Source organism: Argopecten irradians, chromosome 8 (genome assembly GCF_041381155.1).
Source record: "Argopecten irradians isolate NY chromosome 8, Ai_NY, whole genome shotgun sequence".
NCBI classification, from domain to species: Eukaryota; Metazoa; Mollusca; class Bivalvia; order Pectinida; family Pectinidae; genus Argopecten; species Argopecten irradians.
The window spans coordinates 29,264,260-29,283,553 of NC_091141.1; the positions used below are offsets into that span (position 1 = coordinate 29,264,260).

Below are 19,294 nucleotides of genomic sequence, written 5' to 3' on the forward strand. Positions count from 1 at the left end.
CTATACAAACGAGAAAGTTGTTCAAAGGTCTGGGCTAAATAGTACTTGAACCTATTTATTATTATATATTAGTATTACTGTGACCCTGAACACAATTTGCCTGACATGCTAAAGGACGCATACCATATCCAAAGGTTTACTACATGTAGTTCGTCAAAGGTCTTTCATAATGCTAAAAACATATGCATCATTTATAAAGGTCATATATATTAGTTACTGACTAGGTTGTTAAAATGTTTAAGCCTATTTGGAGAAATTCAAAATGTGAAACTACAGAATTGAGGTTGTTAAAATGTTTAAGCCTATTTGGAGAAATTCAAAATGTGAAACTACAGAATTGCAGTTTATATATTTTGTTTACTTTGTTCACCATGTCACCTCTTGCCTTTATTGCAAGCTTTTTTTAATAGTCTGCCCACATTGCCACTGTTCTTATTCATAAAAGTTATTATGTTATTATGTACATTATATGGTTTATAAGTAAATAAAAAAATACCAATAAAATATATGTCCCTTAATAAAGCATGACTGTAGCACCCACTTATAAAGTAGGTCATCCTGGAAAATAATATTTTTATTACCATGCTTATAGTGTTCTAAGCAAATGTTAGCTCATTTGGAAAATTTGGATTGTATATTCCTGTTATTTTTTTGTCGTTGAAAACCCACAACACTGAAGAGCTCAATACAATTTGTCATATTATGCTGAAAACAGGTACACTAGTTGTCCCACTCATTAAGATGAACAATAAACATCATTATGATAGACCATTAATGAATTAAGTAGAAGATAGAGACTCGATGCATTCACAAATAAATGGCAAAAGAAACCCGAATTATTTTAGCAAAGCCTTGGAAACCTATAGCTTGGTCAACGTTAATGTCTAAAACTTCGATTTAAGGTATAATGAAGGTATTAATGTATCCCAGACATAATTTCAAGATTGGACAAAGGGAAGCATTTGGAATAGGTTAACAAATAAGAACACACGATAATTGTTTCCCTTATGTCTATACTCTGTTACAAAATGGTATCAAACTTGCTGTGAGTGATATATCATATTTTCTTAAATCATGGTAATGTTTAAAATAAAACAATAGCAAGAAGCCATAATAACTAGAGGATAAATCTTGATATAACCAATAATTATATCTCATCGTTTGGGCCGAAACCTTAATATTACCCATGAATACAAATTTGCAAAAAAATATTTTAAAGTGATTTTGTACGTTCGCGTTAAATCAGGTGTACCTAAATCGGGTCTAACTTTTGAGTATTTAGTGATTAGTATAATTACAGGGATCGTGAAGAAACGGGGATAGAACAAGTTGGATCATTATATTGAGATCTGTGATAGGTGTTAGAGTGTATATTGTATTATGATTGTAATGGAAAATTTAACTTATTACGTATCGTTGATTCTGACATTAGGATACATTAAGGTAATTAAAATGAAATACAAGGTTGAGCCATTAAGGCATTTTCGCCTTTGAACAATTTAATAATGTAAAGACAAGGGGCATGTTCATTAGTACGTATTTTTAGTTTTATGTATGTTACTGAGTCTGTCTCACAGATATGTGCAGTTAAGTTAAATTCTGAAAATTACGAAATTAAATATAATGTTTGGTTTGAAGTTTCTTTACTACACATTTAAAATAAAATGAACACAGCCGCTAACGGAAACCTTTAAAAAGTATATTGTCAACTTAATGAATATAATCTTTACTGATAATTGAAGTTGCTACGTATCAGCAATGTTGTCCATTATTATTTTGTGTAAATATAACAATAACAAAATGACCGGTATGTTTATGTAATTTATTTTGTAGTATAATGTATTGACTGTTACAGTTAGTTACATTAATAATTTGAACATTGAAAGATCCATGCTATGACTACTGTTATTTTACTGCCGACGGCGAGTTTTTGAATTGTTGCTAAAATGAGAAAAATGTTTCAATAAATTGCAAATGCTTGAAAACTAGCTTTGTTTCTAGACTTTTGGTATAATAAAATAAATTCTACCTGTATTAGTGGGTGATAGTGCCTAGTGTTACCCCTCGAAATATCATTGCCACCCTCTAATGCAGGTAGTATTTATATAATATCATATCATGCAAAAATGAAATCAAACTAAATTGTTATATACAATGTACTTTTCTCACATTTAATACCGTGTTCAGAGTTATCTGACATGTGTAATGTAAATCTGGAGGAAGAAAGTAAGTTATATATATCTTACTATCTTACTATAATAATTGATAGCGGGGATTTCTGTCATGTTGTTTTTATTTCAGTAATATGTTACATACTCCCTTAGAGTGAAAACTTAGAGCTGATAACGGAATTGTAATACTTGCAAGTTAGCATACAATATAACTTTTGCAAGAATTCGTGTACATTATTATTATCATTCGTAAATTAGAAATAAGTTAGCTGACTTAAATATTCCATCAATTTAAACGTGATCCTTAAGAATAACAAAATAACGCATTAAAGGGTATACTGTAAAACTAACTTTCATTCGCGTGCTTTTTCTTTCGCAAATTTCAAAATAAATTTACTGACGTTTATCATGGCGAATTAATGTCTAGATCCTTTATATTGATAGGAATACTAATTCAATCGGTAAATCCGCGCATAATTATCTTCGCGAACTTGTTTTGAAATAGAAAAAGCGAAATTAAATATCAGCAAAAGGACATTGGTGTACAGTATAGGTCTCTTAAATGTAGTTTATATATGCTAAGGTTTTACCGTTCCTGACTATAACAAAACAATATTATGTTTTAAAGCCTTGTAATCATCCTGAACTGATATACAATTTACGATTGATGATGAAAGTTGTTTGTGTAAAATACGCATATATTGTAGCACTTTTATAGCATGTGTATTTTAAGTTTGGTCCAATAATATGATATATTGTATTGAATCTATATTATGATATATTGATATTAATAATCAACAACTGTATGACAGCTTTGATAAAAAAGATTGATTATATACCTTCCCAAATGCAAGCATGCACCGATCAAATACTTGGCCCACATAAATTATAATGTGCGTAATTTTTAAAAGGCCACCACAGCTATCAATGTACAAACATACACAACTGTAATAAGCATACCGAATTTTAAACCTACCCGAATAGAGGCGTGCCCTGAACAAATAATTGGCACACATATACTATTTGAATATGTGTAATTTAAAAGACTACGGAGATCGGTGTACTGTTACGTAGATAAGTGTTTACTCGTCCGTGAACAGTAGACGGATTGGGATCTAGGTAAACACAGTGAACATCGAGTGTTAATAGGAGGATAACCAACTTCAGACCTGAGGTAAGTGTTACATTGTATAATGTCTATCAAGTAACTATACATCGAAACATCGGTATTGTGATACATTTCTTGACCTGACTAAACATAAAATCTAAATATTTAAACTGCATATGCTTACTTTGATGTGTAGGTAATTTACAAATGTGTTTTGATAGACAATTAAATGTCTCAAAGTACAAGTTAACAAGTAAGTAATAGAAATGTATTTCAATCCAACATTATGTATTTTTTTCGAAACGCCTTCACCTTGATAGAGATACATGCACGATATAAACACTGGGCATTCAATAACGGAACTTATGGAAAGTGTGTTACGTGTTAAATTGAGTATTTTGTACTGTTACTGATCGTTCAGTTACAATTAATAAACATTGTTATCGTTATACATTACAGGACGTTTACAAATATAACTGCATTACTGTCATTACCAGGAAGTTATATGTAAGCTTCATATACACACATGTATACGTGCAAACGTTCTACAGAGGCTTTTAATATACACCTGCTATAGACTAGTCAATCCATTGATGTACACGTATAGAAATAACTTCTTGATCCATTTATTATATTTATAAATGAAATCAATAAAATAGCCACATCAGTAATCGTATATGATAAAATGCATATCCATCATGTATACAAATTGAGACTAAAGGAATGTGGAATATGGTTTCAACTGTCTATAGCTGACTGTGCTTATTAGCATATGAAAATAACCCGTATATATATAAAGGAGTATCATTAAAACTAAAAATGATAGCTATATATATATAAGTTTGAAACTATGTGCTATATATTCAACATTAATCGACTCTAGTCAGATGTATTAGGTGTTTCTTTTGTTTACGTCCATACTCACTTTAATTTTAGACTGTATGCGCTATTATTAAGGATGTTAAATACATCAGCGAACACTACAGGTTTGAAATAAAATAGAAAATGTAGACAGCAAAATGAAAAATCGTCAATCACTCACTGCCATTTAATGTAGAATAGTAGGTCCAACATCCAATTTTCAGCATTCCGGCTTTGTCTTTTTCTCTTATGGGTAATTAATCATTAGTCTTGCAAACTATATGCATGCTGACCGTTCTTAAAGACTGCCGACTATGTGTTTTTCAAAATAATATAATATGCTTTTGTCCGGGTTATTCGATACTAAAACTCGCATCAATCAAATAAGTCGACTTAAAAAAAGCTCCAATGATTGAAAACAATATCAAAGACACATAATCTTTATCTTTTTTGAGATCAGCATCAGCTTGTATTTCAACGAGCAAAACGAAAACATTATGAATTTTGAAAAAGAAATAAAAAAAGTAATATATAAAAAATATATAGTTAGTGTTTAACAATGCAAGATTTATTTTGGTACGAGGCTTCTATTTGCAACCATTTTCTTTAGTATGATATTTAAATCGAACACTAATGGGGATTATATACTACTTTGATGCGAAGAAAATATTTAGGAGATCAATTGAGATTACACTCTTAGACTGCCGTGAAGAATATATAAACGCCTTGGCAAACAGTAATCCTGTTTAAAGTGTAGTATTACACACTCCGAAGCAATAATTACATATCAAAAATTGTTTTCAATATACTTATTTGTCATGATTGCGGGAAAAAGCATTTCAGCATTTACCCGGCAGTAATTATCGGTCAGTATGTGTGGATAAAAGGATAGCATAGAGAATTAAATTACTTCAGGCCCCAATTTCTCGAAACAAACTTAAGTCACAGACTGACATAAGTTTTAAGTTTTTCATATAGTTTACAAAAGGAGAAAAAAACTTTTGACTTAAGTCTGCATTTTTGTTTAAAGAAATCGGAACCAGATAAGATAATACAAATGATCATGATAACATCACACTAGCTGATAAATTAAAACACTCCATATAGCAACTGCAACACAGAAACTATTTATTCATAATATATTAGGATTCCCCTACTCAGCAGGCCCCGCTGGTAGAGCTGCATTGTTCCTGACATATAAAAAAAAACAGAAATTTATCGCAAATGTAGTAGATAAAACCAAATGTACAAGGCACTAATGAATAAAAGAAAACAGTTTAGACCAAATTGTACGAAAGACCAAAATACAAAATTTCCCTTAAAAGATGTTAAATTTTCAAAATGTTCATGATTTTGACATATATCAGCAATGAAAAGATTTTTAGGCCAATGAAAAGATTTTAGGTATATTGGGCCATGTGACATCATGTTTTGGTTAATGCAAAGGAATATTTGAACTATGCTAAAAAGCATAACAGCATCACTTTGAAGATATTGGCACCTTTAGATGATATAATATAACATCGTGTTTTACAAAGTCTGAACAATTCTATATCATTTCTTAAATAAACAACTCCTATATGTGTGAATATATCCACAATTACAAAAGTGGATCACCTACCCCTGACTCGGAGTCCAATTAATCAATTAGATATTTGGAAATAAGAACACATCTTCGATGCTAGTGTCCAAAAGTTATCTATTTAATTCAAAATATGAAATGTATGAATGCAGGCTTTTGCATCTGAAATTGTGGTGCTTTACATTTTGTATAAACATATTATGGAATTGTTGAAAGGTAATAGAAATAATGGGACACGCTGAAAGTATCCAAACATATTTAAAGGCTACAAATGACAGAAATGTGGTTATTTTAAAAATTAAAGATATACAACTGCTAATTAAACTTCACCTGAAGCTGAGATACCAGATATATACTGGTTAAAAGAACATTTTAGGACACACACATTTTAATATTACTGTAAGTATAACAAATTTTTTTTTCAATTGGTTTGGTCAGCTTATAAAATAAGAACGAGGGGACCGAAAAAAAGTAAACTCAACATTTAAAGTCACGCCAAACATAAAGTAGCAAAAGAAGATTATAACAAACTGTATACTACATCAGGATTTCGATAAATTAAAAAAACGAATAGTTAAAACAAGCGAGATATCAGCTATTTAGCACAGTATTTGCAAATAGACCAAATTAATATTTTAACTATCCTTGTAATCTATTCGCAGTTTTCTGTCTGCCTGATGTCATTAGACAGGCAGACTATAAACACAAGAGTGGGACGTTAGGATGTGTGTGTGTGTGTGTGGGAGGGGGGGGGCTTAGTTAGCTTTCTTGTAATTGTAAAATGTGATATTGATATAAACCAGATCATGAAGTTAGGAAGGTAACTGTCTAGGATATTATAAGGTTTGATATGATTTTCTCCAATTGTCATTAAATCATTGACAACAATATTAACAAGTTGACAGTTTAAGCATCAATCGAGATAGTGTTGATAATTAAATATTAATTTAATTTGAAGGAGAACATTTAATATTCGTTTAATATTACAGACAACCTTAATACAGTTTCTGATTGTAAATGGTAAACAGTTGATCATTTTCAAAATTTATGTAAAACATACACATATAATATACATTTTTACATGCTTTCGTACTGTGCAGGATTCGGCTAAAATGACGAACAAACTTTAAAGTATAATCAAACCAAATAACAAATGAAATAAGGCTAGTATATATAGATATTAAGTATGTTCTTCAGAATGATTTCAAATAGGCGTGTGATTGTTTCAGCAAGATACAATCGTTTGAAACAAATACAAGTTAATTAAATTGATGTTTTTGTGTAATTAATATTTTATTATTTCACATTCGCAAAGCTCACATTTATAGCGACACCGTTTCTGATATACCTCAAACTTGCTGTACAGCACAGAAAACCCCCTGTAAATAAAGACAAAATTGCGAGTCCATTATATATCGCTCTTCTAACACATCTGTGAAGTAGACAGATACAATGTTGTGAAATTATTTACCAGATAATTTGACGAAGTGCATTCATGTTTCCTCCAACTGATGTGAGTGTCCCGGGATCAGCGGGCAACTGTTATTGCTCCTTTACAAAGTAGGTCTTTAGAACAAGGGTGTGTCTTCTGTTTATTAGTCAAAAACACCACCAGCCAGATAAGATACCTGTGGGAAGAGGCAAGTATAGATTATTCATTCGTCACTATATCTATGATTCATTATCGTAACATGTTGGTGCTGTCATCAGTGGTATTTTACTGCCACTTACCTCGAATAGTTTGGGGCGTCGCCCAGCCATTTCGCCGTTAAATTTGTGAAACAGCTGCATGTTGTTTGTCTTGATCGTATGAAGGAGCATGAAGAGGAGATGGCAATGTCTCAGGAAGGACATCCAGAACGCAGCCGTTTTTCCTAGGACTCCACTGGAGACCTTCTCCTGGTAGGCTTTGTACTATTCGATGAGACCAATAAATGATGGGTCCCAATGGGCTTCCTGGAAACTCTGACGATCGCAACACTCGATGGCCCCGAGAAGTGCAGACAGGTCAGTGATAGGAACGTTCTCATCTTTGACAAACCGCTCAATCAACAACCTCTCCATTGCTTCACACGCAGTCTTGAGACAGAACAAGGCTTTCGAATATGCCTTTCCGCTGAGTACACCCTTGAGAGATCCATGTGCTTCTGCTAGAATCTCTGCATATCCGGACCCTAACATATTATGGTTTGTTGTCATCTCGATATAATTCCTGGCCGTATGGAAGGGGCCTTTCATCATAACATGATTGGCGTATTCGTCTGGTCATCTCCAGATGATTGGTAGAGCTTTCATGCAAACTCCCAGATCAAAAGTATTCAGGACCCACCTCTGACCTACCTCTGATGTTTTAATCTTTTCAGTAGCTCGCGAACAACGGCATTGTCGGTTATAGGCTGTTGGATAGGGGTGAAGTAGTCCACTGCTGATTTCCTTGGTGGTGGTTTTTCCTTCACAGACGTGAATCCCCCGAGGCCTGGAAACGGCTGTGACCCGTTGCTTCCAATGCACCTGCTGAGGAGCCAGATATAGTAATGTAGAAGTTCCGATTTGTAAACTACGTTATTCTCTGGAGGGGGTTGGAACGACGATCCATCCGGAAAACTAGGACCCTTGCGGGTAAAGTGTAAGGGTGGGAGACTTTCCGGGGTGTCGACATCTAAACTTCGCTGTTGACTTTTCTCGATTACAGGGAGAGTACGGGCTTTGTCGATATTAAATCCAGGATTTACGTCTTGCACCATGATACCTCCGGCACTATTTACAATGTTGTTCCCATGAACATTCGTTGTCATTTTGTTTAAGTTACAATCTGCGGTGTTATATATGACGTATTATGAGACAGATACGTATGTGCTTTGGCAGTTTCAACCTACTTTCAGAAACTGCACGACATAAGTCCTCGGCGATGGACAAGATCAAATTCCTCAACTTGTCTCCTGTTTCCGTTGAATCCCTACCAGTCAAAACCGCTGTGAGGAAGCGTACAATGTCAGTGGGAAGGATTTTGGTCAGATATATCTCAATATCGTCAGCTGTTGGAGGCCACGGCGGGGTATCGTAATCACTGAAAGCTTGAAGAATATTGCTACGGAGAGACAGGGCAACATATTCGTACCTGTCGGAGCCTCCGAGCGTGTAGACTTGTGCGACTGCTTGTGGAGTTGTTATTCGCGAGTTATATACTACCCAGAAATCAAATGACTTAGCTGTTGCGTTTTGAACTTTAACAAAAGATATTTGTGTACCTATTTGGTCATTTTGTAGTCTTTTCAGTCAATTCTCGCTGCGGTAGTTCGGGTTTCCGTATCCATTTTCTCCAGTTCCTCTATGTAGAGGATACGTTATGATGAAAGTTTAACAACTTCCCTGTGTTATATGATGTTAATCTGAATGTTTTCCAGCATTGACGAAAATGTTTTCAGATGAACAGAAGTCATTCGAGAAATTTCGGTATATTCTTTCCAACATTCTGCTCTACGAACCCCGCATTTGAAACTAGTAAACGCTATCGTAAAGGCTTTGATACAAGATACATGTACATGATGTTTAGCCTCGCCCGCGAATAGGTCGTTGCCCTTGACCTTCCGGTATATTGAAGTTAGTCCAATGTTCTCAGTTCGTGTCTCAATTTTCCATTTCCTTCCAAGAGGGGAACACCACAACACGTTCAGTGTTCCTGTCTTTACCTTTAGTTTCTATTTTGTCACAAAATATGCAATGTGGTGGGAAAATGGGGCCTTTAGATGACTTACGAGGAGAATGGTGCAATGATGCCGAAGCCTCTGGTTGCTTACTTTCCTCTAGACGTTCCAGGTTCCTCGTGAAATGTTGATAACATTGACGATGAGACCCGACACATTCAAGATCAGTTGGAAGAGAAGAAGGATTCTGGTCACATGTTGCCTGCATTCGATATGGAAAGTTATACGTCTGCTGCAGGCTACGATTAGAAACACCAATTATAAACAAATATTTCCGGGAGGTGCAGGCAAAGCCTCTTTCCGATTAAACCAATACGTTTATATTACACCAACTATGTAGTGTGTATTCTAATAAATGCAAACATTTGTAAATCCAGAACTTCTCCGAACTCCAAACGAAGGAATGGTCCTCTAGGTGGTCATTTTATACCCATCTGAAACCATCGAAGAATTTCTTAAATATCACAAAAGTGTTCAAATATGTTGGTATGTTAAGATATTTCATGGAACATAAAATCATACTCAATTAGCCTTAAGTAACGAATTAATCAAAATTGCGACTGGTGATTAAGTTAATTGAATTATGTTAAATAATTGTCATTTTACTAGTTGGGTGTTGCAGATGAAATGAGAGACATAAAGGACCATGATAACTCGTGATAATTCTCCAAAGTATGCGCTATGCATATAAATGTACATGTATACAGTGCAAACGTGTATGGAAACTGAATGAAGAATAACGCACAAGGGATCATGTTATACATATCTCTGATCTATTTTGTCTGTATGAAGGAGTGTCTGGAATGGGATATAACTCTTGCTTTTACTCTTAAAAGAGAGCGGTTTCATAAGCTTAGGAAACGTATCCAACAATTTAAAGTCATTTTACAATTTTAGTCTATTTGACCCTTGTGACTGTGACTTTGAATGAAGGTCAAGGTTATTCATTTGATCAAACTCATAATAAGTAGCCCTTCAGCCCAGCATGCTGCAAACTAATACATATACCATGCATATGACTCTACAGGCCAGTCAATTATTGATAGAGGAGTCATTTAAAGATTTAAGCTCATTTGACACTGTGACCTTAAATTAAGGTCAAGTCCATTTATTTGAACAAACTAGGTAGCCTTCCATTTCAGCATGTTACAGGTACTCCCATTTCAAAACTGGCAGTTTCATTCTTTTACGACTTATTCTAACCTTTGGAAGATAGTCCGATTCTATTACAACTTACCAATTCTAAATTGGAGGTAGTCCTATTCTTTCACGTCTCATTCTAATCTTCGGAAGTATATTTAAATTTCCTAACAAAAAGCACCTGAATGTACACATTATGACATTAACACACATTTTTGGTGAATAATGTATTTACCTGTTAGATAAGATGAATTATTTTGTCTTTAGGTTACTTTCCATAATAAAAGTAGCACCAATTGTTTTGTATTCCTATGAAAATATGGGTCTACCAAATTATTTTTCATCAATTCTATACATTTATGGACCCTTTGACAGTGTGATATGAGGGTTTATTTATCCGAAGATGAAATATGTCCCGATGAATATTACATCTAATTAAGCATTAAACTAACTTCCTATGGCATCTATGGTCTATATAGATGCCAGAGCTTTGCAGAAAATCTTCATAATGCGCGCTAGCGCATTATGAGATGATTGTCTGCAAAGCTCTAGATCTGGCATCTATATAGACCATAGAAAGATAGTTTAATGCTTATATTTACATTATAAATTCATTTTAGGATCTCTGCATTAACATTGTTTAAGCTAGACCATGAAAACCGTTTATCAACGACGATTTAATCCACAAGATGGAACAGCCATTTTGACGGTGATCAGTTGACGTCACCACGTCAACATTAGTGACGTCATAAAAGTCACGTTTTGGGTGTCAGTTATACCGTCATATCCTTCAATTTGCCTTGGTTAGTTTATATAGTAGACGTTACAAGTAAATGTAAATATGGGTAAATAAACCTTCATATCACACTGTCTCCGGGAACAAAAAAAAAATATTATACAGAAAATATGCTATGGAGGGGTGTTGTGTTAAGAATTTCCGTGTTTAAGTATATACGATTCGTCCGTCATTGCTGTACAATCATAAGTCATAAGGGGAGATATAACTCTGTGAAAGATGAGCGGTTATAATAAAATTAAATATTTAGCATTATGCTTGGAAATACTGTATAGCTCAAAAATTACTAAATTAAAGAATTTATTCAATCCAAATTAGAACTTCTCATGTGGTTTCTGTCATAGGGGTAGAACAGCATATCGGGTAATACTTCCATTATAAATAATTAAAGACTTTGGTAATGAAAGCACACCCTCTCAAAGTCAGTTTTCAGTAGTAATTGAGAAATTCTTTGTTTTTAATTTTAATACCTTTTCCTATTAGAATCAACTTTACATTGCTTTTACAGTACAAACTGTTCAATGAAGAAAAGTTGTTTTTGCTATGTTATAGCATTTTTTCAAGTTCAGTAATTAAAACCTAAAAATGTTTAAAGCTAAAATCATGTCATTATACAACTTATTGATTTCAAAGAGTTTTATCTGCATCATACGTACTATATAATGTTATCAATGTAACGAATTTGAAAGAATTCTTGTAAAAATGTTCAGTCAGCGAAGGGATATAAATACAGTTGAGTTTTTCCAAATAATCTGTCAGTAGGGGAAGATAACTCCATAAAGCAGGATATTTTGGGCACCATGCAGACTTAATTACTTAACTTAACTGCATTACTTAATCTTGAAAACTTAATTCAGTCTGATTTTTGCTTTTAGCATATAGCTAAATGTGTAATTCTTTGTCAAAATCTGTGCAATTTATACAATATATGCTTTGTATCAGTCAAAAAATGTACTACTGGCGTAGCTTTACAAGTTTCCAAATGAAAAAAAAAAGATGTAAAAAACAAATCATATTAAATAATCCAGATTCTGATTTATAAATAATGACATGATACCCAGTATAAAAGATTTGGAAATTGCAGTATGACATCAGAAGTTTTGTATTCTTACATGTATGCTGGAAATATGCATGTTCATGAATAATCATGTAAAAAGCTCTGCTACCCCCTGTTTTTCCTATATAAGTAAGAAATTGGTAACAATAGACAATATCATACTTGTCAAACACTAAATACCTTACAAATACATACATTTTAGAGAACAAGAATCACTTGAATTTCAAGTTCATGATTAATTTTGTTTTTCGTCCTTTCATCAGTATTAGTCACTTATTAGAACGCACTGGTTATTTAGAAGGTGAAAAAGATGGAGTAGCTTGTTTTGGGCTGTGGACAGTGTTTGCCTAGTGGTAAGATGTCTCAACATATTTACCACAATCCCTCTGCCTTTGTTTTTTTAGTTTGAATCCCATGTGGGGTAGATTCCAAGTACTGACTGCTGGTCAGTGGGTTTTCTCCGGGTACTCTGACTCTCCTCTCTTTTGAAATTTAATTTAAATAATGGCATGACATAAACGGTTTTTAAATGTCTTGTATATAATTATCATATAATAGTAAGGGTCATCACGTTGGCCAAGTGGTTAAGATGTCCTGACATATTACCACAACTCAAGCCTAGCTCACCTCTTGGTCACTCTTGTCACTTGACTGGTTTTTCTCCGGATACTCCGGCTTTCCTCCACTAACAAATCACACATCCTTACATGACCCTGGCTGATAATAGGACGTTAAATTAATAAAACCCACTGATGTATAAGTCTCCGCTAACCATACCTTATATAAAAAAAAATTCCCATATAAATAAGAAAATGGTATTAATAGACAATATCAATCTCGATAAACAAGAAATCTATTAGAATAGTACACACATTTCTATATTTTGGCTATTTTTTAATTGTGTTTTAGCATTATTTATGCTAGAAAATATACAAATAGCAAATTGCCTCCCTTTATTCAATCCCAGTGAAAAAATATTCTGCGAACATGTAATGAATGAAGTAATTAAAAAAAAGTTTCAACAGCAAATAATATCTTTATTGGTACAATACCTTAAACCGATATGACTTAAATTTTTTAAATGTATCTGTATAATGAGAGAGATATATATTTTTTTGTAGATCTATTCCCTAAAGTTATTGTTTAATAGTTATAAAATATTTAGTTTGTTCAGGAATTGGCTGGGAGACTAGACATTTTTTAGACAAACTACTGGGCCCCTACCAGTAGTCGTGATTTGGGAAAAAATAATTCTTTGCATCTCATGAAACATATTATTTCCACATAAACAAAACAACACCTTGATGAAGTATTCGTCAGCAGCTCCAGACATTCGTAAATCTGGACACACAGTAGAATATGCATATAATCACGACTACAGTACTGGTTGGGTCCCAGTAGCAAACATTTTTTAGAATAAATAAAAAAGAATGTAAAAAAAAAATCAATTAAAAGGTCTCTGAAATGCTGAAAACCGAAACTGAAGAGACTGTTGAGTGTTTGATATACAGAACATTTAATTTTTAAAAACTGTTGTTACTATGCCCCCTCCCCCTAAGTGTACAGTAACTTTAAGGTAATGTAAAAAAAAATGCGTATCTTAGGCCAACGTGTCATGTAAAACTGCAGTGCATATCTAACGTTACATGTAATAATGTTGATCATATCCATTGTCAAAATACCAGTTTTCAGGTTTGTCTTCTTTAGGCCTAGTTGTCACTATATTTATAGTTTACGGCTAGCCCTTGCCTGATATTGTCGCATGGACGTGTCTTTCGTTTCGCTTTGATCTCATCACGGTACAGCTGATACTCGGTGCTATTTTAGACTGCAACTGATCAACAAAACATGTCATCTGATAACAGGTACAGTATGGTTTAACTACGCTACTAGTAGGTAGCAATTTAATCATACAATTAAGCAATATATTAGGAGAACATATTAAAACGGCATCTGTCTCAGAATCTGTACAATAGACTGTCAGTTTTACGAGTTGTTTTTTTAAATTCAATCCATGCAGTGTTGCCTGGCCTAACGCTTGATTCAGTCGCTGTCGTGATCAGACTCGGTAGGCCTACATAATAAACAACAGCAACCTCAAATATAAGATAGCGAATAATTTTAACACCCGCCGATATTGAAAGGTTTAACAACTTGAAATACATAACTATGCCTACTTACCTGATATTGCCGATTGTAACTTGAACAGCGAGGCGGCTTTCAACATCAATCCGAACCGGTTCAAACCGGATACACAAGTGACACATCGTTACCATGCACATTCTTCTACCAGGTGGCGCTGTCGTATTGCATTCCTTTGTGCGGTTGAACGCCCCAAACAGCACACATTTCCACAATACACGCAAATCCCAAAAAATATTTGGATATCATTGCAAGATTTATAAAACTTTTTGATAAATTTAAGTAATTATATAATGAAATAAACAGATTTTTTCATAAATACGACTCATTTGTGAATGGTCCACTCATTGATCCAGTCGGTCAGAAAAGCTTTGAAGGAAGGAGGCCCACAAGTCCCGAAATATCGTCTGCCGTGGAAATTTACTGAGAACCTGCGAAATACCATCAATTTCCAAGACCGTCTTGTGGTCGTTCTGTATAATATTTAAAAAACCAAAATACCGTTTTGTTCAGATTTACTTTTACTAATAATGTGTAGAATCTCAGTTTGCCAACTTTAACGTTTGTTCGCTAGGACGAATTAAACAGAAACTAGCGATGAAAATGTCGATTTTTGCCTGTTTGACTCAAAATATTTTACTCAAATGAATTTTCGTACAGTCAACATCTATCTCAGTCGATAGATCACGCCAGGATTTACTTAACTGTAAAATACCGTTTAAAAGTATCTGTCAGTTTCCTTATTACTCAACTTGCGGTTATAAGCGTGTTGGTAGGTAAAAGTTGTCGTGTTAACATTCGTTCCGAAGGAACGATAACTCTGTTATCGCACCTTACGTCTCTCATTTCATACTGGAAAAGCAGTATCCTACAAAGACGAGTTCTTTATATCCCTGAAGGTTATAAACTTCTCTCGGGTATTCAAAGTTCCATAAAATTATGTGGACTGCTTTCTTACATCCATGTTTGGTAAACAAGAGGAGGAGCTAGCTTACACAAAAAATCTCAGAAAAACCAACAATGGGAGGGATTTCAGGACGGATGAAGAAATTGAGTGTTCAAACCCAATTATGTTTTCACATAAACTTAGCCACTATTCAAGCTGTCTCTGTACCAAGTTGCCTCCAGTTAAAAAGGGGGAATAATTTGTCAGCAGTTCTGACATATTTTTTAAGGTTTCACGTTACCAATTTAGCAGGTACACTCCGATAATAGCACTATATGGTGTATTGCCATAAGTGCTATTATCAGTAGATTCACAGACAACAAATAATTTAATTTTTTTTCATTTATGGTCACGGTCTTATTTAATATCAACAAACGGCGGCGAGGTCTGTCAATAGACCATAGTGGCACGCCATCAAACACAATCAATCAGATTACAACACAAATTAATTGATAGATTCTGGGAAACAGTAATCCACCAATCAACATGGCCGTTGGTCCATAGCTAGACCATAATAGAATCATCAATAAAAAGTATGTCAACTAATTCACGTCAATATATACAAAAATATTAGCAATATGACGTCAATCAATCAATATAATACGTTAGTTTGTACCACGAAATCTGCCAAAGGAAAGTGCATCAAATATGGCATGTCGACAGCCAAACGAAAACCCGATTGAGACGGCGACACATTTCATGGTACAATGCTTTGAAGAAAAATGCCTTCATTCGGAAGTTTTCTTATGCACTTTATAGAATCAGACCTGCATAAATCGTTTTACAATTACTAATAATACTGTACGTAGACATGTGAAATAAAAGTGTAGACAACAATTTGGTTTCATGGTATGACCGTAGGTACTCATTTAACTCAGCAGTAGATGTTGGTAACATGTGATGGTGAATAACATAAAAAAAGCTCTTTTTGATTTGTGATAATGAAAAACACGGCACTCAGAGCTATGAGTATGTTGTTGATATAATCGTGGAATATTAGCATAATTTGACATAAAACGATAACAAGATGTTATATACATATAAATATTTAAATCCAAATTCGAGAAAAAAATATTTAAAAACAAACAAATAAAAAAAAAAGAATAACTACGCATTGGTATCACATGAGATAGCAATACCACAATTCAATCATTGCATTAACATCTAAGTTAAAAGAAAACAATATGAGCTATTTTAAAAATAAACACATGTTGCATATACAGTTCATAAAAGACAATATATCAATTTTATACTAATAACGTTGAACCTTGATGTATTGAACTCATCAAAGCGAAATGCCGCGAAAATGGCTGGTTATACAGATTTCAGATTAATCCAAGTTAATGAGCAAGCCTATTGGTCCGATATTCGCCGCGTTCGGACTATCTGACAGTACAATGCTATTTTATGTTACTATGGCTCAAAAACAAGCTGTAATCACGATCTCGTTTAATGCGTTCATGTCTACTAATGATACCTAATGTGTCAGGACTCAATACAATTTACAGGTATATGTGTACGTACCATGGATTAAATCTTAACAAACGAAACCTCATAACACATATTTAATAAGCGGTTGAACACTGGAGATTTGTAGTTGCACATGTAATTTCGTCCAATCCAAAACACACGATATCCTTCTAGATACAAATCACGTAAAATTAAAAGTTTGTGGATCCAATATTCCTTCCATAACTTGTCTGTACTTGCATGGAACTCCACTAGAAACTGCTTCACACCTGCAAGTTGTGACGTTTTCAGTATATCGGGTATGACATTCCACTCCCAGCTCTCAATGTCCATCTTTATGACGTCAATGTTTCTCTGGAATATAATTACACACATAAAGGTATTCCCGTGGTTATGTTAGATCAAAATAACTACAGTAAAATCTGTCTATAAAAACCAGTGTATAGACAGAGTATAACTGATCATTATAGACAGGTGATCTTTATACACAGGTTGAATTGTATATTGCTATATGAAGCCCTACGAGAGTGGTCTTATTAAGCAGGTGATTTTTATACACAGGCTGAATTGTATATTGCTATATGAAGCCCTACGAGAGTGGTCTTATTAAGCAGGTGATTTTTATACACAGGTTGAATTGTATATTGCTATTTGAGGCCATAAAAGAGTAGTCTTATTGAGCAGGAAATCTTCATACACAGGTTGAATTGTATATTGCTATTTGAGGCCCTAAGAGAGTGGTCTTATTAACCAGGTGGTCTTTATACACAGGTTGAATTTTATTTTGCTATTTGAGGCCCTAAGAGAGTTGTCTTATTAAGCAGGTGATCTTTATACACAGGTTGAATTGTATATTGCTATTTGAGGCCCAAAGAGAGTGGTCTTATTAAACAGTTGATCTTTATCCCGAGGTGGTTACTAAGGCAGGCTTTATTGTAATTGTTGATTTAACTACATATATTGTATAATTCACACAGCACAGATATCCCCTAACGGAATTGTTCAACATAAACCAATAAAGAAAAAACGAATTTGTAATAATACTTCACGATTCACATTCTTGTTGTAGACTTTTAGTAATCATTTTCACCACTAGACTAACTTGCCTATATATATATCATATCCGATACCTTCACCATACGTTTGTCCATTGATATTTCTGATATTAATCTACCATTCAAATATGACTTAGATTTACTACTTAGATTTACGAGGGGTTTAAAAAATAAAATCATCTGGCCTTTATTTTGTGAAAATAGTGTCCTGAGTACTCAAAACCGTCTCTGGCTGACAAAGTTATCAATGGAGCATAATACAGATAAAAACGTGTTCATAACCTGGCTGACCTTGCTACGATGCACAAAGCTTTAATACGCATTCATCACACTATACGAAATATGCCTGAGAGCAGATATGTGATTAAATTAGGGCCTACATATAAGGAAGGTCGCTAATCGGCGTAAAACTGATAAATATCAACTGTGTCTGCGTCATTTATGCAAAAGTATATTGTCTCATATGTCTACTTGTAGGGGGATAGCTTTTACGTCTGGAAACAACTTAGAGCTGTTGCTCGTCCAGGTCGTCCTGCCACAAGTACACCAATGAGCAACATTGAAAAATCAGTTATTTGCTAAAAAAAATACATTTGACGAACTTGTCTTTAGCGTCAGGTCATGGTATCTTAGCCATATAAATGCTTGTTGGATATCTCATTTGTTAACATATGAACAGAATATATCCCGTGTTGCAAATGCAAAAACAAACTGAAAATATATAGAAATATAACAAAAATTTTTCCACAATTTAGTTACTGGTGATGAGACATGGGTTTACTATTTCGAACCTAAAGGGTAATGTTACGCCATATTATGGGAAATCAAAAATGAAAGACGCCAAAGAATTGCAAAGCGACAACAAACGACCAAGGAAGTTTTGTGTGTAGGTTTCTTCGATAATAAGGGTGCAACTATCTGTATCAAAGGACAGAGCGGTCATACATGTAGCAACATTCCATAAAAATGTTGTTTTGAAAAATGAAGGCTTGCTTCAAGATTCGTTTTTCCAAATCAGGCTCAAGTACCTCCGGCTTTAGCATGATGATGCTTCTGCGCACAAGGCACACCTTGTGAAAGAGTCTTCCTTTTTCACCCGACTTGACCCCCTGCGATTACTTTCTGTTTATCATACTAAAAGCTGTCAGGAGATAGATATAAGTCAATTAATGCCATTATGTCATTTGTTAATTGCAGACTATTAACAATGCTTCCAAAATTGGATTGGCAGTCTAAAAAGGTGTATTCGTGCAGCTGGTGAG

At 34.1% G+C, this 19,294-nt stretch overlaps 1 protein-coding gene across 1 annotated transcript in view; it reads right to left on the minus strand.

Annotated features, from left to right (window-relative positions):
* Positions 1-19,294, minus strand: part of LOC138329825 (tropomyosin-like) — a 1,360,115-nt gene that overhangs the window by 335,605 nt on the left and 1,005,216 nt on the right. The gene's annotated exons all lie outside the window — the stretch shown is intronic.